The sequence below is a fragment of the Macrotis lagotis genome, chromosome X (assembly GCF_037893015.1).
Source record: "Macrotis lagotis isolate mMagLag1 chromosome X, bilby.v1.9.chrom.fasta, whole genome shotgun sequence".
NCBI lineage: Eukaryota > Metazoa > Chordata > Mammalia > Peramelemorphia > Peramelidae > Macrotis > Macrotis lagotis.
This window is the reverse complement of record NC_133666.1, coordinates 703,453,444-703,473,562: the sequence shown is the minus strand read 5'-3', so window position 1 is coordinate 703,473,562 and position 20,119 is coordinate 703,453,444. Positions and strand designations below refer to the sequence as shown.

The 20,119-nt window shown below is 52.1% G+C and overlaps 1 protein-coding gene across 1 annotated transcript in view; it reads right to left on the bottom strand.

Annotated features, from left to right (window-relative positions):
* Nucleotides 1-20,119, bottom strand: part of LOC141497082 (uncharacterized) — an 857,774-nt gene that overhangs the window by 568,091 nt on the left and 269,564 nt on the right. The gene's annotated exons all lie outside the window — the stretch shown is intronic.

Here is a 20,119-nt window from a genome sequence, read left to right as displayed (position 1 = left end):
TAAGGTTCATGGACCCAGTTGTGTCTAGTGGTCCACATGCCTCCCTCTTGGCTCTGGGCTTCCTTCTTTGACTTCATCTGGATGCCAACTGAAGCTGGAGGAAGAATCCGGCCCCCCGGGGCAGCAACCTCCTCTTGGCCTCTTGGCCCACGGCTACTCCAGCATTTTTTTAATCCCATGGAGCTTGTGGTCTCTTATAACCCCCAGATCCTTTTCATGGGAATAGCTGTCTCATCAGATGTCCCACATCCTAGTTTTGGGTGTTTAAAGGGAATAGCTGTGGATGAAGATGGGGTAGTGCAACCCCCCCCCCAATCTGGAAGCCAGGAGTAGACTGAGATCGTGAGGGGCCAGGCAGAGGGCAAGGGGAACCGGACAAGATGAGGAGAGATAGACAGCTGAAGAAGAGGCCTGGCATGAGGGATGATGGGGCTGGGGGTGGGGAGTGAGAGAGACTGAGGCAGGGGCTGAGGGAGTGAGGAGGCCAGGAGGCACAGCCTGGGTGATCATTGGGAATCACAGGAGTTTCCACCTATTGCTGAAGACTCGACTTTGGGGAGGGCGGTCCTCAGGGCCGGGGTGGAGGGGTGTGGGACTGTGGCCGCTATTTCCTCTGGTCTCTCTGGGTCCAGACTCTGGCTTCCAGTGGCTCCCGGTGTCTTGGTGGCCTCTGGGCTGCTGCCCACACTCCTGGCCTGGGCTGGTACACCTGAGACCTTCAGCCAGCATAGGCCCCTAGGAAGCCAGGAAAGGAGGTCAGTTGGGGAGGCTTTTGAGTCCCCCTTTCTTTCTCAGAGGTTCAGCAGCTAGTTTTTTCCCAGTTTCATCAACAAGCAAAGGCAGAAGGCCCACAGAGGCCGGGCCTCATCTGGACAGGCTTGAGCACCAGTTGGAGGGGTCAGCCGGCCAAGTGAACAGGACCTCAGATTGTGCAAAGGGGCACCTTTGTGACCGTGGGGAGGGCACACTCCTACTGCCCTCTGCCAACCTCAGGCCATTTTCAGGGAGACACTGGAAAAGCTGGGCACCCCCCCCACCACAAAGGCTCCACCCAGAATCCAGATAAAGAGAACGTGGCCCAAATCACTGCCAGGTCTCCCAGCTGTTGGGAGCCATCTCCCAAATGGACCCCATTTCAATGATCCCCAAGGGATAGAGCAGGAGATGTAGAGAGTTGGGGACCTGGAGGAGCTAGTCCTGGTCTCATGCCCCCCCCCCCCCCCCATCCCATCCCAGTCTACCGATTCCAAACAGGTCTCCCCCTACCTTGATCTGTCCTTCACTAGGTCCCCATCCCCTGATGGTCAGGTCCAGGGTCCCCCCCCACTCTGGTGACACCCTCAACTCCTGGGGGTTCCTTTCCCTACCTCACCACCTGGCACACTTGGAGCCCAGCCATGCCGCCCTCTCAGGGCTCAAGTTCTGAGGGGAGATGGCCAGCGAGAGCATTAAGACCCCTGAGGACTAAGAGTCTGGGAGAGGGGAAGGGGTGGCCGGCAGGCTCCAGGGCTATCTAATCCCATGTCCTAGAAGCAGGGCCCTTGTAAGAGAGGGGCTTGGGGTGGGGCAGCTAGGTGGCCCAGTGGATAGAGCACCGGCCCTGGAGTCAGGAGGACCTGAGTTCAAATGTGACCTCAGACACTTCATAATGACCTAGCTGTGTGGCCTTGGGCAAGTCAACTTAACCCCATTTGCCTTGCAAAAAAAAACCCTAAAAAGGGGGGGGCTTGGGGCTGGTGAAAAGTCGAGTTGGATTGAATGAGGAGGCCTAGGACAGGCCCAGTCCCCCCTCCCCCGGCGGCCCTGGTGTGAACAGGAAACCAGAGTTATCAGATGTGTGCTGGGGGGGGAATGGGGAGAGACGACAGACAGGAGAGAGGGGGAGAGGGTGTTTTGGGGGACCACAGGAAGGGAGGGGAGGGGCTGGGGCACCTCCCTCTTCCCTCCCCTCCTCCCTCCTCCTCCTGGGCTCCCTGGTCTGTAGCTGGGGCGGCCCATGGGCGGGGGGATGGCTCCCCCCTCCTGATTGGCCGCTGCGGGGCCCTGGGCGGCCTGAAAGAAAAGAAGCAGGAGGGAGAGGAGAGGAGAGAGAGAAAGAGAAGGAGGAAGCGGGTTTGGGAGGAGGCTCCGGGCTCTGGACTCAGGGTATAGGCTGTCAACTGGGGGGGGGGGAGAGGAAGGAAGGGGAGCCCCTGCCCTGGTGGCCCCCCAAACTGTGGGTAGGCCTGGGAGAGGGCCATGAAGGGGGTGGACGCCTAGTGCCCAGAGTCCCCTTCCGGCCTTAGCCTCTTCCAGCCCTGGCCACTGACTCTGGGGGAATCTCAGGAACTTGGCAGTTGAGCCGGGGCCCCCGAGCCTCCTGTGATGGTGAGTTCTTGGGCTTTCCCTGGGACTGCGGGGTGGGGGGAGCCCAAGGGTGGGGGCCAGCTTCGCTGCTGGGAGGCCCTTTAGGGAGCCCTGAACCGCCTCCCCTGAACTGGTCCCAGCCTGTCCCGATTGTGTCTAGTCCTTGTGGTCCGCCTTGGGCCGCCCTGGCTCTGTCCCGGCTCCGTTCTGGTGCTGCCCAGGGCCCTGGGCCACCCTCTGGGGAGCCTGCCTGGAGCTCGATCCCCTCACAGGCAGGACAGGGCCTGCTTGGGGCCTTTCTTTTTATCTCCAGTGCCCAAGCACCCCAAGATCTGGGGCTAGGGAGCACAGAATTCAAATTCATACTCAGATACTTAGCAGCTGTGTGACCCCATGTAAGTCACTTCATCTCTGTCGGCCTCAGTTTCCATAAATGTAAAATCGAGGTAATGTCCTCTCCCTCCCAGGATCCAATGAGCCTATCTCAGGGCCCGGCCCCAAGGGCACTTCCCCTGCTTCTTGTGCCTGAGCTTGGACCAGCGCCCATGCCCCTCACTGGAACGTGCCCAACAAAGGTCCCCCAGGCTCTGGGGAGGGTGGTCTAGGGGTCAGCTTCACAGGTCCATTTGTCCTTACTGGAGTTGATGCGGGGACTCAGAGGAGGGAAAGACGTTGCTTGAGGATCAAAGGGATGCTGAGGATGACAATGATGTCAGCTCCCATTCATATGAGTAACTCTTGGAGTACAAAATGTTGGACAGACAGGCCCTTGTTGGATCCTCCCAACACCCTAGGGGGTTGGTCCTGTTATAGTCCAGATGAGAAGACACTGAGGTACCTGAGGGAAGTGACTTGTTCAGAATCACACTCTGGTGGATTTGAATTTGGGGCTGACTCCTGGAGCTCTATCCACCAAGCCACCTGGCTGCCTCTGTACAGTACAAGGAGCAATGTCAAGTCCTGCCCTGGGATTCCAGGAAAAGTTATGGGGCATGGTGCTGATCAGCAGGCATGGTGTGGCGTGTTCACACTGTTGTGAGAGAATGCTTAGCCATGTGTTGTCCTGGGCAGAATCTACCTGGGACCTTCCTCATGCCTCTGTGTGAGAATTGGGGAGGTGGAGAGGAAGGCCACTTACTCCCTGGATCAGGGGCCTTTCCTTTTTTTTTTTTTTTAGCACTGATGCGACCCCCCCCCCCCCCCAACCCCTTAGACTGGGAGTTCCCTGAAGGCAGGGACTGGCTTTTGCCTTTCTTTGTATCTCCAGAGGGGATGCAGTGATTGATTGATTGAAAGTGAGAGGGCTTTGGAGTAATTGCTAAGCACTCTCTGGAGATAGTGGGCAGAGGCAGGCAGCCTCAGCCACCTTTGGGAGAGAAGGCGATGCTGACATCCAGGCCTGGGGGGGGGGCGGTCCTGGCAGATACCTGTGGGCATCACGGTCAGTGATGTGGATTCCAAAGGGGGGGTTGTCTGGAATCGGGTGGAACAAGGTGTAGGTGAGGAGGTGCAATATTCAAGGAGGACTCTGGATGAGGCTTTGGAGGCCTTAGCACCTCTTGTCTCTTGGCTTTCCCCTGTAGCTGCTGCCCTCTGAGGACAGGAGGCTGTCCAGTGTGACTGACTCTCAGGAGCCCCCTGACTACAGGAGGGACCACCCTGACTAAGGGACTTTGGGGTGGGGCTCTCACTTTCCAAGGCAGCAGCTCCCTCCCTCTGGGGTAGCACAAACTTACAAGACTGTCTGATCTCTCTTCCGTGTGAGAGTCTTTGAGATACTTGAAGGGGGTTCTCCTCCCTGCACTATCCCCAGTTCCCACCTGTCGTCTGGCCCCGGCCCATCTTCCCTTGGCAGTTCTTTCAAAAGACACATGTAGGCATGTCATAGGCCTCAAAATGCATCTCCAGTCAACTGAGCCAAGTCGCCCAAGGTGGGTGTGTGTGTGCCCGTGTTGTTCTTTGGCCACTGGCTGCCCCTTCCACATTTTCTTTCCTGCTTCTGGTCTTCACACTCTCCCACCCAAAGCCCTAGCACCCTAGACAGTAGAAGATTAAGGTGAGGGGCTAGGTTTCTGGCATGAGATCACGTGACATTGGAAGTTGAACAGGGTTTTTTGTCTGGATGCCCCCTCCTCACTCCAGGTGTCTGCAGGACAGGCCTCTCCCAACCCTCCCCCTGCTCACATCCTTGTCCTTCAAAGCTCAGAGCTGGTGCTGTCTCCAGGAACCTTCCCCGTCTCCTCCACCTACCCTCACAACCAGCAGAACTTGAAGAGGAGACTCAGTGGGGTGTGAACAGGAGGAGTGCCTGGGAGACTCTGGCAGGTCCCCAGACAGCTCAGGCACACCCTCTGGTCCTGATGGTGCCTGCTGGAACCTCTTTGAGGGCAGCAGCCACCGTATTCCTGGGGAAGTCTAGACATGTTCTCTAGAGAACGTCTGTGGAGGACAGAATGGAAGGACCGGGGAATCTTGCTTTAAAGCCCAAGGCTGAGCTATCCCACCCTACTGACTCTTCTAGAACTTGGACTTCACCGAAACCTTTAAATCTTTTTCATTCTGTTCCCCCTCCCCCTGCAAAAATCAGTAAGTTCCTCCTAGGCTCTGTACTGACCAGAAAGAAGTCAGGCAGCATGGGCTCAGGAGTTGGGAGAATGCAGGAACCCTTCTAGATGAGAATAGGCTAAATATTTTTTTAATTGAAATTTTATCTTTCAAATCTCATGCAATGGTAGTTTTTCAACATTCATACATTTGTTTTTTAGTCTTTTTTTGCAAGGCAGTGGGGTTAAGTGACTTGCCCAAGGCCACACAGCTAGGTAATAAGTGTCTGAGGCCGAATTTGAACTTGGGTATTCTTGACTCCAGGGTCAGTGCTCTATCCACTGCCACCTAGCTGCCCCACATTCATACATTTGCAAATTTATGAGTTCCACATTTTTCTACTATTCTCCCTCCCTTCCCTCTTCCCCATGGCAGCAAACAGTCTGGTAAAAATTGTACATGAACATTCCTGTGTAACATATTTATATATTAGTCATGCTGTGGAAGAGGAATTAGAACTAAGGGGAAAGAAAAAACTGAGAGGGAAAGGAAAAATATAAAAACCTTTAAAAGAGTGAACATAGTATGCTTTGCTCTGCATTCAGACTCTAGTTTTTTCCTCTGGATGTGGGTAGCATTATCCATAGTAGGTCTCATAGGATTGTTCTTGAGCTCTGAACTACTGAGAGAAACTGCATTGATCACAATGTTGTGTGGACAGTGTTCTCTCGGTTCTCACTTCACTCAGCATCAGCTTAAGCAAGGCTTTCCAAGCTAATCTTTTGATCACTCATGATTTCTTACAGAACCATAGTATTCCATAACTCGTCTTTCTAAAGAAAATTATTTGTTTTTCTAAGAACATGCAATGTAATTTTCATCACTCATTTTTACAAACAAGGTTGTGAGTTTTACGTTTTTCTACTTTGCTCCTTTCCTTCCCCCTCTCCCTGACAGAAAGCAATCTAATAGAGACTTCACATGTGTTAATTATGCTAAACAGATCCATGTTAATCATGTTGTGAGAGAAGAATCAAATCCAAATGGAAGAAAAAACCATAATATATAAAACAGCTTTTAAAAGTTGAAGTAGTAAACTTTGGTCTGCATGTAAACCCTACAGATCCCTCTCTAGATGTGGATGGTATGTTCAATCACAAGTCTTTTAGAATTGTCTTTGATTATTGTCCTGCTGAGATGAACTAGGCCATCATAGTTGATCATCACCCACTGTTGTTAGTGTGTAGAATATTCTTCCAGTTCTCATTTCACTAGGCATCAGTTCATGTAAATCTTTTTTTTTTTTTTTTAGATTTTTGCAAGGCAATGAGGTTAAGTGGCTTGCCCAAGACCACACAGCTAGGTAATTATTGTCTGAGGTTGGATTTGAACCCAGGTACTCCTGACTCCAAGACCGGTGCTCTATCTACTTTGCCACCTAGCCTCCCCCTAGTTCATGTAAATCTTGAGGAAAAAACTTGCAAAAGAAAATGCTAGGGTGGCTAGGTGGCGCAGTGGATAGAGAACCAGCCCTGGAGTCAGGAGTACCTGAGTTCAAATCCGGCCTCAGACACTTAATAATTACCTAGCTGTGTGGCCTTGGGCAAGCAAGCCACTTGACCTCATTGCCTTGCAAAAACCTTGAACAAAGCAAAACAAAAGAAAATGTTGCTTCCCCTGAATCTTGAAGCCAGAAGATGAGACAGCCATTGCAAAACCACACACTATGAGATGAGTCTTACCATGGAATTGAGGCTGTAAGGGGATTAAGGTGTGAGAAGACTGGCACACTGAGGGGAGTTGGATGGACTATGAAGGGCTTTGAATGCAAAGCAGAGTATTTTTTATTTGATCCTGCAGGGAAATAGGGAACCACTCAAATTTGTTGAGTAGGGGGCGTGAGTGTTATAGTCAGATTTGTCTATTAAAAAAAATCACTTCAGTGGTTGATGGGAGGGATGGAATGGAATAGGGAGAAACTGAGGCAGGTAGACCCTACTCCCCCCCCCCCCCCCCGCAGCTATTGCAATTGCCAGATGGGGGCAGTGAAACAGGAGGTTGGAGAGATGAGATGGACCATAGATGTTGCAGAAGTGAAATGTCTCAGAGTTGTAGCCAGGTGAAATGGGCCAGAGATGCACAGGGGTGAAATGCACTAGAGATGCAGGAGGTGAAAGGGACCAGAGCTGTGGCCAGTGCATCAGGGGAAATGCACAGAGATGATAATGATGTGAAACCCACCAGATAAGCTAGAGAGCTGCATCGGACAGGCCTTGGCACAAGCTTGGAGAGAGGCAGTGAGGAGCCCCAGGTGACTCCTAGTTGGGACCCTGAGGAACTAGGAGGATAGGAATGCCCTTGACATTGATTGGGAAGGTGGAAGGGGGCCATAATATCTTGTTACTAAAGGGAGGGGAGCCCACAGAGGCTATCTGGTCAGCCTGTTGGAAACCAACACTTTGTAGAGTGAATCCAGCCATCCTTGCTTGTTTATCCATTTACCTCTCCATCCTGCAACTTATCTGTTTGCCTGTTTGTCCATAGATCTTTTTTCTTGTTTGTCCATCTCCTTATCTGTCTGCTTGTCTATCTGACCATTTTTCTGCCTGTGCTGAATTTCTGCCTGCCTGCCTCTGTCTGCTTGTCTGCCTATCTACCTGTCTAGGAGGTACAGATTCTGAGATCACACCAGAAAGTTGGCCAGAAAGTAGTCACTTTTTTCAGCTCTGACAGTTCATTAAAACTGTCAAGAGTAGGGGCAGCTAGGTGGTGCAGTGGATAGAGCCCTGACCCTGGAGTCAGGAGTACCTGAGTTCAAATCCGACCTAGCTGTGTGGCCTTGGGCAAGCCACTTAACCCCATTTGCCTTGCAAAGAAAACCTAAAAAAAAAAACAACTGTCAAGAGTTGGCACTGTTTTTATTGGTGGAAATAACCCCATGCTGCCAGGGCAGATTCCTGATCCTTTTTCCAGCTTGGTGGCATCTGCCCATCTAATGAGCATGCCAGGAGCCACCCCAGAGCCCTAACCCCTGTCCCTGTCCCAGGGAAGGGCCCTACCGTGGCTGAAGCTGTCAGTGCTTTCCTTGGCTCCACCCTAGGACCTGCCCCTTAGTTTTTTCCTGGATCCTGGGGGGGAGACCTGGTCTGTGGAGAGGCCTTTGGGCAGACTAACCTGCCCTGCAAACTCTCCTGCCCCTGCAAACTCTACCTAACTCACCTCTGCCTGCCTCGGCTATAGCTTCCTCTCCTTTGTTGGCTTTATTTTCTTCATTGAATTATTTCATCTTTGCCTCTTACTTCTGGGAATGCTAAACTGCTTGGAAGGAGGAAGAAGGGAAGAAGTGTTTATTAAATGCCTACTGTATATGAGGTGCTATGCTAAATGCTTTATAATTATCTCATTATTATACCTATTTTATGGTTAAGGAGCCTGAGGTGGACAGAGGGGTCACATAGCCATTAAGTATATGAGGCTGACTCTGGACATCCCTTGACCATGGCCATGGTGTACACCTTGCGTCCATAGGACGGGTGTGTGGGTGGACAGTGCTCTTCCTGGATCAGGAAAGGGAGTCCCAATAGGAGCCTGACAGCTCCTGTCCTCCCTGTGACCCAGGATAGCAGGACAGCTCAGTCCCCATTCTGACTGAGCCCCATTTCTCTCATTTCTCTGGTGGGGGTGGGTTTTCTTACCTCTGAGAATCTCCTGCAATTGGTGCTTGGTGGCTTCTTCAACCAGATCTCTTGGTGAGACAGGGCAAGTGTTTGCCCAAGGTCACATAGGTGCTAGATTGGAATCTAGACCCTTGGGTGGAATCTCCCCAATAACAATCAATGATCCTTTAATATGGGGCTGAAAATATTGCCAGGGAGAGAGAACTCAGCTGTTGACAGAGCTCTATGTCCTCTAGGTCTTCTGTACTCTAGGCTAAGTCATCCTGTTCTTTGATGACAGATCCCCACCTGGGAGAGAAGGCCACAGGCCCTCTCTGGAGTCACCCTTCAACCTAAAGTGGTGCCCTATTGACTTCTTGGTCCCTAGCTGTCCCCTCAGTAGAATGGAAGCTCTTTGCAGCCAGGATCCTCTGCATCTGTGGAGCCTTAAGAGCCCAGATTCTTATGAACATTGAACAGGAGAAGTTGATGGTCAGCCAAGACCCACATCATAGGGCTCTCTTGTTTGCTGCTAGGGCCCTGGAGGAGCATCCTCTGTCCAAGGCCACCCATCAAATCTGATACCTCTTCCTTCTTAACTGTTCATTTATGGTAAATATAAATATTCTCCTGAGAGAACAGAAAAGTGTATCTTACAGACCCCTCAGACTAGTGTAGGTGAGGGTGGAAGGAGGGAGGACCACCCTGATGCTGCTGAGCTCTCCCTTCTTCATTAAGAGTGCTTTGGGGGCAGCTAGGTGGCACAGTGGATGGAGCACCGGCCCTGGAGTTGGGAGTACCTGAGTTTGATTACTTAGGATTCCTACCTCTGCTTGGGCATTGAGAATCGCCCACATGCCCTTTCAAATATCAGATTCTGAGTGTGTCCACATGCCTGCCGCCAGTGGCAGCATCTTGGGAACTTGTTTTTTTGCGGGGGGAACTTTTGCTTGCAAGTGTGTATGTGTTGGGTGTGAGTGGAAAGCCATTCTCTTGGGCTTTGGGTATGGATGCCCCATTCAGCTAACAGGAGCTGTTAGAGCCCCAGGACCTTTCTGGAACAGCACGTTTGGGCAACTTTTCCTTTATTTCTGTCACAAGAAGCCTCATGGCTCCTGCCTTGATTTCTCTGTAGGGAATCTGGCGCATCCCTGTGGATGAGATCGACCGACCCGGGAGCTTTGCTTCTCATATGAACCGTTCCATCGTCCTGCTGCTCCAGGTGCTGTCCCAGCTTAAGGACTATGGCACGCTACTGAGAGTGTCCTCCATGCTGCAGAGGACACCTGACCAGGGGAAGTAAGTGGAACAGGGAGAGACTGGTGAGGCCTCAGCTGGAGAACCACATGCCACCTTGGGGGAGTGGGGTGAGGCCCATAGGTTTCTGGGAGAGGAACAGCTTCTGGTTGTGCATCTTGCATCTGTCCATCTAGTTAGGGAAAGAGTGAGTGAGCTGGTGGGGGAGGTGGGGACTTGTTTCTCTCCTTTTGGGTGAGTTTGGCTGCATTCTGGGGCCATGGGGTGTGGTCCCAAATGCTGCTGCCTTTGAGGCCAGAGAACATAGTTCTACTGGACCATGTCTAAGTGTGCAAAGAGCCTCTTCCCCAGTGTCAAATGCAGTGAGGGGCGTGGGAGAGAGGACACTGAAGGCATGGAGAGAGTCATGGCTGACCTCAGATGCTCCTGGCCCTGGGAACCAGGCTGTGGCCCTTCCCCAGGGGCTGGCCTTCTGTGGGTGAGGAGAGAAAGGCCTGCAGCACGAGAAGGCCTTGCAGGGGACTGTTTCCTAAGAACTGAGTAGATTTGGGGGAAAGTCAAATCCCCTCTCCCTTCACTTCTTGGCTCATTGTCTGTAGGATGAGCCTTGTGAGGCCATGTGGGAGGGAGGAAAGGGAGAGAAGGGAGGGAGGGAACCAGTCATCTGATGTTTGGGCTTTCAGAACTGCTGGGGTTCAGTGGGTGCTCTGCCCCATTTGACCCGGTCTGTGTAAGCTTGGAACTCAGCCACGTGACTTGATATTCTTTATCCCTGTGCCATAGGAAATATTTGCGGGATGCAGACCGCCAGGTCCTGGCACAGCGGGCCTTCGTCCTCACTGTGAAGGTGCTAGAGGAGACACTGAGTGAGCTGACAGAGGTGAGAGCAGCTGGAAGGCCAGGCCCTTTGACTTCCTGAATCAGACCTGCTGTCTGTGTGGGCCTGTACCCTCTGGGTTTGAGATGAGTTTGGGAAAGAGATTTCCAGTGTCCCCTGAGAGTCTAGCTTCCTGGGAGCTTCCTCTTTGCCAAAGTCTTCCTCACTTGGTCTTTCTGGTCTGTTCTGCCCTTCCCCCCCCAATGTCATTTCCCCCCTTCCTGGAGCACCCTCTCTGGACCTTCCAGCTGTTGGAACCCCATCCTGCAGAGAGGGGGCTCCCTGAGAGCATGGGCTGCTGCTCCTACAAGGCTCCCCGAGTCTCTGAGAATGAGCCCTGGTGGGATGCTCACACGGCCCTGGGCCCTTGCTCACCCCAGAGCATTGAACCTGGGCTCTGTTATTCCCCAGGGGTCAGAAGGCCACAGAATGACAACAGATGTTTCCAGTAAGTCAAGTGCTGAGGATGGTAACGAGGTCCTTCCCAAGAAACCAGCTTTGTCTGACAGTGGGGGCAAGGGGATGATGCCCAACTATGGCCCCCTGACTGTGGACATGACCGAGCTCAGTGCTTTGAAGGAGCGGCCCCAGGGAAGCTCCACAGAGCCCATGGAGCTAGAGCTAGAAAGGGTTGATGCGGCTGTTCGGCGCCCCGAGGCCGAGAGGCCTCCGCCTGCTCGCACCCCCAAGGACAGAGGGCTAGATGGTCGCCCTGCTGAGCTGTCCCTGGAGGACCTGAGCATCAGCTCCCGGCAGCTACCGCCACAACAGCTCCCGATGAAGGGCTTGGGCCAGTCTGTTCTCGACGAGGCTGGACAGAGGCCTAGCCGCAAGAGGAAGTTACTGGATGACCCCGAATCTGGAAAGAGTCTTCTTCTGGACGCTTACCGAGTATGGCAACATGGCCAGAAGGTCATGGCCTATGACTTGGGAAGGATTGAGAAGATTATGTCTGAGACCTACATGCTGATCAAGCAGGTAACTGGGGGTCAGAGTCAGCCTGGGAGCCCTTGTAGGGGAGTTGGGGACTAGAGATAGGATTGGGGAGTAAAGCCAGAGTAAACTTTGGGGCATGCTGCTGTGGTTGGGCTCCCTCAGGACAGGGGCCTCATGCTGCTTTGTTTGGTCAGAGGGCCCCATAGGGAGCTGGGACTGGGGACTAAGGGCACCCAAGGGTAGAGGGATGAAGCCTGTGCAAACTTTAGAGCTTCCAACACTGGTTGGTCAGAGGGTTAGGGGTTCCAGGGGACTAGAGTTTGCTTTGGAGCACTTAATGAAGCTGTTGTTAGGCAGAGGTTCCCCATCTGGATTTAAGTCTTGTTGGGCTCCCTGGGTCCCCTATCCCTGCCCCCCCTCATTCCATATTGTGTTCTCAGGGGCTGTGGGAAAAGGTGAGAGGCAGGGAAATCAATGACTTGGTCAGAGCATGCCCCTGATGTGCCCTCCCATCTCTAACAGCTCCTTTCCTCTTTGTCCAGGTGGACGAGGGGGCCGCCCTGGAGCAGGCGGTCAAGTTCTGTCAAGTACACCTGGGGACGTCAGCCCAGCGACAGGTAGTGAAGGGCAGACCTGGCTTCCAGGCCTGGCTTCTCTTAGAATTCTTCTCTGTACCTGCTGACCATCCCTCTCCTGCTTCTCTCTTCTCGCCTCTGAATAGACCCTCCTGGGCCAAGAAAAGGGATCCATCTCCCCCTAGTATCAACCCAGAAAGTGCCTAGCTGGGTGACCTGGTTTTCAAGCCGGTGGGGAAGGTCGGAGCTAATCCTAGTTCACATCTCTTAGGAGCTAGGAGATTTGCTGAGAGGTTTATAGATAAAGTCTCATCTGATCTTCAGCCCAGCCCTGGGAAGGAGGTGCCATTCTTGTCCCCATGTTATTCATGGAGAAACTGAGGCAGGCAGTGCTGAAGTGATTTCCAGAGTGTCTAGGAAGCCAAGAAATGTCTGAGACAGTATTGAACCCAGGTCTTCTGATTCCAGTCCTGACACTCTGGGCACTGTGTATATGTTCCCCATGCTCACACCCAGGGGGGCACACCTGATTTCTGTCCAGTGGCTGTCTTCAAGAATTCAAAAACAATGAAATGATGGATCCCTTTGAGAGGCACTCTGGGACCTGAAAGTCAAGGGAAGGGCACATTGGGTGTTCCAGCAGTCTGGGTAAAGGTGGGAGATTAGGGTCTTACAGCACAGAGCGATCCAGTTTGATGGAACCTTGAAGGGGGTCTGCCCCCTAAAAGGCCTCGAGTGCCGGGGGGAGGGTTTTAAATTTTATTTAGGCCTCATTGCACATGACCAGAGGTCTGGGAGTCACAATGTGTCCAGTATTCTGTAGGGATGGGAGCCTGAGAAGGGCCTCCCTGAGACTGAAGATGTTGAGATGGCCCTGGGGGATGAACACCAGTGACTGTTGGGAACAGCTGGGGGAGGGCCCCAGGCTCATGCTAAGGTCAAATCTGTCATGGAATCAAAAGGATGGTGGGTCAGGATGCCCAGGCCTACTCAGCCTGGACAAGCTCCTGGCTGTCTGCCCGCTGCAGTCTCCCTGCCATCCTTGGCTGTGACTGCTGTGGTATCGAACTTCTGGGCATGGGTATCTCAGCAGGGATAGGTGTTGAAGCCTATGCCTAGTTGCTTTACATAACTCCACCAACAAGGCTTTGATGTGGCTATTCCTGGCCAAACTAGTGCCCACTAGAGGGTTAAGATCAGATCTCTTTACATCTAGGCCTCAGTTTCCTCATGTGCAAAGGGAGAGGATTGGACTCGAGACTGGGTCTCTGGGAATGAGCCCTATCAGGGCTCATTTCCCCTCTGGATCACCATCTCCTCCTACATTTCTGTACACACACAACCTCCCCGCTTCCATCTCTGTGCCTTTTCACTGGTGTCCTGGCTCAAGCACCATCTCCTACATGAAGCTTTCCCATTACCCTGGCAGTTAACTGCTTTGTGTTCGTTTGGGGTTGGGTCCATCTGGGGTTGGATCCATCTGGGTAGGTCTAGGGGATGGATGCTATGCCTGTGGGACAGTCCTGTCCTTTGGGACCAGCAAGCTTCCCAGTTTCTCTTTGCAAATGGAGGGTAATCTGTCTCCCAAGGTGTCTGAGAAGATGGGCAGGAAGCTTGGGTTGGTCTATAAGTCCACCCTGCATCCTCCAGGTCCCAGAAGTGTGAGGTTGTCTTCTTTGTTCACAAAGCCTTTGGCATACATGCCCAAACTCAATCAGTTTGAGCTCTCTGATGACCATGGTTGCAAGTATAGTGTGCCCATCTTTCAGAAGAGGAATTGAGTCTCATAGAAATGAGATGGCCTGCCCATAGTTATACCCCTAGGAAGCAAGTGCAGGAGGCCAGATTCAGACTCTGGACTCTTGCTTCAGTTGCAATGGGGATGGGGGTGGGGGAGTGTCACAAATTATAGACTCTCAAGATTTCTGTTTAAGGGAGTGAGGCTTTGGCACCATCTGGTCTAACCCAGTTAGGTCAGAAATGTGGAAATAAGGAGAATGACCATTCCAGGGATGGGAGACTACGCAGTGCATTGGCCCAGCTGCCAAAAGAATTGAATGCCTAGAAGGGCATTTGTATCCTGGCTACAAAAGACTTAAAATGCCAAAGGGATTTGATCCTGGAGGTCATCCAGAATATGGAGCTTATGGAGTTGAGGGTAGACTAGGACTTGTACTAGGGTTGGCGGCAGGGTCAGGGGAGGAGGGAGCTTGTTCAAGAGAAGCTCAGACTGCAGATGCCTGGAGGTGAAACCAGAGATGCCTCGGAGGTGAAATGGACCAGGGATGCAGCAGAGGTGAAATGGACCAGGGATGTAGCGGAGGTGAAATGGTCCAGAGATGTAGTGGAGGTGAAATGGTCCAGAGATGTAGGAGGTGAAATGGACCAGAGATGTAGTGGAGGTGAAATGGACCAGAGATGCAGGACTAGAGATGCAGGAGGTGAAATGGATTAGAGATGTAGGAGGTGAAATGGTCCAGAGATGCGGGAGGTGAAATGGACCAGAGATGCACAGGGGTGAAATGGACCAGAGATGAGGGAGGTGAAATGGACTAGGGATGCTGGAGGTGAAATGGAATAATGTGGAGGTGAAATCAACAGGCCTTGGCATCATAGTGGATCTGAGGGATGAGAAGAGAGCGAGGAGTCCAGGAATACTGGGAAGGTGGGGGTGCCCTCAACAGTGATTAGCAAGAAGAGGGGGATGGTTTAGAGGCCAGGAAAAGAGTGTTTTACAACTGTTGCACAAGCAAGGACAACCTAAGAGGAAAAAATACTTCCCCTGATGTCTAATATTGGCATGGTTTTGATCTCCAGGTTATCCCGTCAGAGCAAAAACAGACTCAAAAAGCATCTTGTGAGCCTGGTGACAGTCTTTTCCATGACCGGGGGCATGGGAGAAGTCTTAGGCTCTCTTATCGTGAGGGTAGGGAGCCAGCTCTGGACTGAGCCCCTCACTCTTCCAGTCCCTCCTTAGGGGTCACCAGGGGACTGTGGCATGACCAAGGGTCTCTAGGAGGGCAGGGATGGATGCCAGCAGGCCCAGCTCTCCTCTCCCTCCTCCCAAAGACCAGCCATTTTGTTTGCTGTTGCTCTTCCCAGTTGCCATGACACCCCCTCTCTCCTGGAGGTGGACTTCTGGGCCTCATTAAAGCCGCAGTTTGCTCCCTCTGCCCGGTGCTTGGAGCAGTCAGGACTCACACACAAGGAGGAGACAGGCTTCCCCCTGCCTGCCTGTCTTGCCTGCCTGTCAGCCTTCTCCTTTCTTGTGTTTCCTTTCCTTCCTTTTCCTCCCCTCCCTCCTTCCTCCTTCCTTCCTTTCCTCCCTTCCTCTTTCCCTCCTCCTATCCCTCCCTCCCTCCTTCCTTCCCTCTCTGTCCCTCTTTCCTTCCTCTTTTTTCTTCTTCTTTCTCTTCCTCTTTATTCCCTCTCATCTCCCTTCCTCCCTTTTCCCCTTCATTCCTTCTTCCCTTCCTGTCTCCCTTCCTCACTCTTTCCTTCCTTGCCCCTTCCTTCCCAACCTTTCCTTTTTTCCTTCCCCCTTCTCCCTCCCTCCCTTCCTCTGTTCTTTCCTTCCTCCCCGTCTCATTCCTCCTTTCCCTTTCTCTTCCCTTCATCCCTCCTATCCTCATCCCTCCCTCCTCTTCCCTCCTTTCCTTTCCTCCTTCCTTCTTTCCTCTCTCCCTTCCCTCCTCCTTCCCCCCTCCTCCTTTCCTCTTTCTTTTCCCCTCCTTTTTGCCTGCCTTTGGCATCTCTGTGTCAGACCCCAGGTGGAGTCCTGCACCCTCTGCGAGTAAAAGAAGACAAGGTCTGTGGGTGAATGGGTGACGCTCTGGAGGTTGGCTTACCTGGAAGGTACTCAAGGTAGAAGAGGAGGGGGCAGTGCTGGGGAGGGGAGAGGGATGTGGCCAGGCTGAGCAGTGCTGAGGACGGATGTGGAGAGCGAGGCAGGAGGAAGTGGAGCCAGCCCTTCTCTGAGTGGTGGGTTTGGGCACCTCCTCCCGCTCCCGTGGCAGGCTGAGGACCCCGGGCTCGGCAGCCTTGTCCGGAGCCCAGGCTGCCGCCGCCACTTCATCTCCAGGATCACTAGCAGCAGCCCCAGCTGTGGGAGGAGGAGGAGGGAGGAGGAAGCCGCCAGCCGCCGCCAGCCCGCCATCTCTTGTAACAAAGGAGAAAGCAGCAGCCTCTGCGGTCTCTGCAGTGCCCCACCCCCACCCCTTGCCTGGCACCGCGCTGCTGCTGCTGCAGTGTTTGCAGTCTCGGGCAGCCGCTTCTCTTGGTTGGCTTGGCGTCCCACCTCATCGGTTCACGCGAGTCTTCCTGGGCTTCTCGGCATTTCCTCACTTCTCCCTGCCCCTCCCTGGCCCGTCACCCTCATGCGCCACAGGCTCTGATGCTTGTGTGAACAGGGAGAGCAGCACACGCTCCCTTCCCTGATTTGTCACGTTTACTAAGCACCACCGGTTGTTCAACTCGGCCTTTCTCTTTTGGTGGTTGGAGCAGCTGTGCTGGGTTGTTGATAGTTGGAAAGCTCTTGGCTCCCCTGCAACTCAGTTCATGTCTTATGTGTCTCTCTTAGTATCCCGCAGATGCTAAGTCTCAGGTGGGCAGAGGGACTACTTCCTTCGTCCTCCCTGGCCCCATGGTGGAGACCTCGAGGGAATGAGGAAAGGGATCTGATGTTTGAAGGGAAAGAGAGTGTGAGTGCAGGGCCCATTCACTGGGCCTGGTGAGCCCCGGGATAGGAGCTGTATCCCCGATTGCTAAGTGTGGGAAGTCATTCTTCCCCGAGGGACTGCAAGACAGCCACTTGTCCTTGTAGGCCTACTGAACCCAGCCTCGGCCACAACTTTCTCCTCTACTTAGCTGAGCTGATCCTTAGGGGGATAGGACCTGTAGTCGAGAGTCTGTGCAAGGCCTTGTAGAGTGGGATGACTGACTCGGTAGGCAAATAAACCTACACTTGAGTCTGGAATGTGTGGAGATGGAACAAAGGCAAACTGTGGGGGTGGTTGCTGGCCTTGAGCATCCTCAGGGATAGGCAGAAGGCAATCTCAGATCCAGAGCCAGGAGGGGGTAGTCCAGAACAGAGCTGTAACCCAGTGGACAAGCACTGTGGGATCACTTCCAAGGCCTGGACATGCCCAAGGATCTGATGCCTGATGGGGCGTCCTGAGGGCTGTGCTGCCAGGGAAGGCTGGAGGCCCAGAGCCATTCAGAAAAACTGCAGGCTAGCAGAAAGTTGCCTGAATGTAAGGAGAAAGAATGGACCAAGGGAGGAGGATATGAAGGAATGAACAGGTAGGACCTGCAACCTCCCCTTTCAGGACACATGGTTCTGTGGTGGACCAAGAATAGAATTGACAAGGGAAGTAAGAAATCCTTGCTTTCTGGTTTCTCTAAAGGTAGGGAAACATCATTCATCCCTGTAGTGCCAGGAAGATATGAGTTCCAAACTGAGTCAGATCTTCCCTAGCTGTGTGACCCTGGGCAGTTCACTTTATTGTTGCCTGCCTTAGTCTCTTCATCTGTAAAATGAGTCTCCCCACCTTTAAAAAGCACCCTCTCAAGCTAGAGTGACCATGTGTTCTCTAAGCCTCCCAGTTTCATCTGATATGAAACCTCCACAATCTAAAGGCATGAGCAAATATTGATTACACATTCCCTGTGTGCCATGGCCTGTCCTAAGGCAAAACCCTTCCTTCTATCAAAACCTTGCAAAAAATGATAGGTAGAAACTATTGTTGTATAGAATTGGAAAATGAATAAAATATTAAAAAAAAAAAGGAAAAAACCCTTCCTTCTAGTGTCCATTGGGGAATGATAACCTCAGAGTCACATCATGGGTGGAGAGTGATGAGTCCAGTTTTAAGGGATTTGATAACACTTTGGTTTTACAACTGGGGGGATGGAGGAAGAATCACTCCCCAGGATGAGAGTGTCAGGAACAGAGGACTGAAGTCTTTAAGGGCTTTGTTTTCCGAAGCTTGGAGATTGATGCCAAGGCCAGGCATGAATTTGGTTTTGAGGGCTCATTATTTCCTCAAAACTGCTCTCTCCAAGGTCACCAATCATTCTTTAGCAGCCAAATCCATCTTCATCCTCCTTGACCTCTCTGTAACCTTTGACACCATTGGTCACTCTTTCTTCCTGCATCCTGTTTCCTCTGAGTTTTCAGGACACTCTTCTCCTAGAGGTTCTCCTACTTCTCTGTCTGTTCCTTCTTTGTCTTCTCTGCTGGATCTTCTCCCAAGTTATGCCTCTTAACCTTAGGTATCACCAAAGATTCTGCCCAGGGCCCTCTTCTTTTCTCTTAGTAACCTACTCAGCTCCCTTAGGTTAAAATATCTCTGTGCAGATGACTTCTGGGCCTGGATACACAGCCCTCATTCCAAGCCTCCAGTCTCTTATCTCCAACTATCCAAAGCTGGTGCTGTATCTATTGTGCCACCTAGCTGCCCTCCTCAGCAGTTTGACCCTGGGCAAGTCATTTAACCTTGATTGCCTGGTGTGCAGGGCCTTTTCCAGTGGTCCTGATTAAAATGTGGCCTTTGGTGCAGTGGATAGAGCACCGGCCCTGGAGTCAGGAGTACCTGGGTTCAAATCCGGTCTCAGACACTTAATAATGACCTAGCTGTGTGGCCTGGGCAAGACACTTAACCCCAATTACCTTGCAAAAACCTAAAAAAAAAAATCTGGTCATTGGACTCAGATGACCCTGGAGGAGAAAGCGAGGCTGGTTTCTTTGCACAGCACCTGCATCATTCATATCCAATTCATGCGCCTGTCATAACATCCCCTCCCTGATTCATGGTCTTCTTCAAACAAAACAACTAAGCTATCAAAGTGATTTTCCAACTTAATAACTATCTGTGGTTCCCTATCACCTTCAGGATTCAATACAAAATACTGTTTTGACATTTAATCTTTTTACGACTTGATCCCTTTTTCACATCTCCTTCCCCTTCACCTGTTCTACTCATCTGCTTCCCTAGACCCAGAATGCTCTTCTATCTGGCTGTTTCTTAGAGTCCCTGGTTTGCTACAAGACTCAGTTCAGAATACCCTTTCTCTGGAGCTTCTCTAGGTGGCCTGGCTCCCCCTAATCTGATTTTTTTTTTTTATGCTTTTTGGGTTTTGTATTTGTCTCCTTATTGAGTTGTGGTTTTCCAGAGGGATGTACAGTCCTCAGTAGTGCTGACTGTGTTGATTTGTTTTTCCCTCCACCTCAGGACCTGGCCCCTCATCCTGACACACTCTAGGGAGTGCTGTCAGTGATAGGTCTTGTCCAGGTCTACCTGGCATGTTGACAATAGATCAGATAGGACTCAGATCCTAAGGACATTCTCCCTTCTTAAATCAAGGTTGCCCATTATGTCTTCTTAAAGCCAACCCACCAGGTTGGTAGAACCCTGACCACCAAGCAGATGCTGTCTTCCCAGGACCTTGATCTTCTTCTGTCCTGGTGGAGGTGTTTAAGGTTAGGCCAGATAGGTGTATGAAGGGTCTCAACTGCTTGAAGTGAGTTGAAACTACCAAAGGCATATAAGCAGGAGAGTGACTTGGGCCTATGGATTTCCTTGGTGAAAGCTAGAAGGTGCTGTCAGCTTAGACCCAGGAACTGGGAGCAAGAGGGAGGGAACCCAGGGGAGGCAGTAGGGAGAGTCCTGGACCTGGAAGCAGGAAAGCCGCTTGAGCAGATCATTTCACCGCTGTCTGCCTCGGTTTTCTCAGTGATAAAATAGGAATAATAGCAGCAACTGTTAAATGAGGTGATGTTTGTCATGTACCTGGTATCTGTTCCTGCCCCTCTTCACTTTCTCTTTCTTCATGTTCACAGACCACAGGGGATACCCCCACCACTCCCAAACCCTCTAAGGACAGCAGGGAGAACTTCTTCTGGGCCAGCACAACGGCCTCCCCGGCCC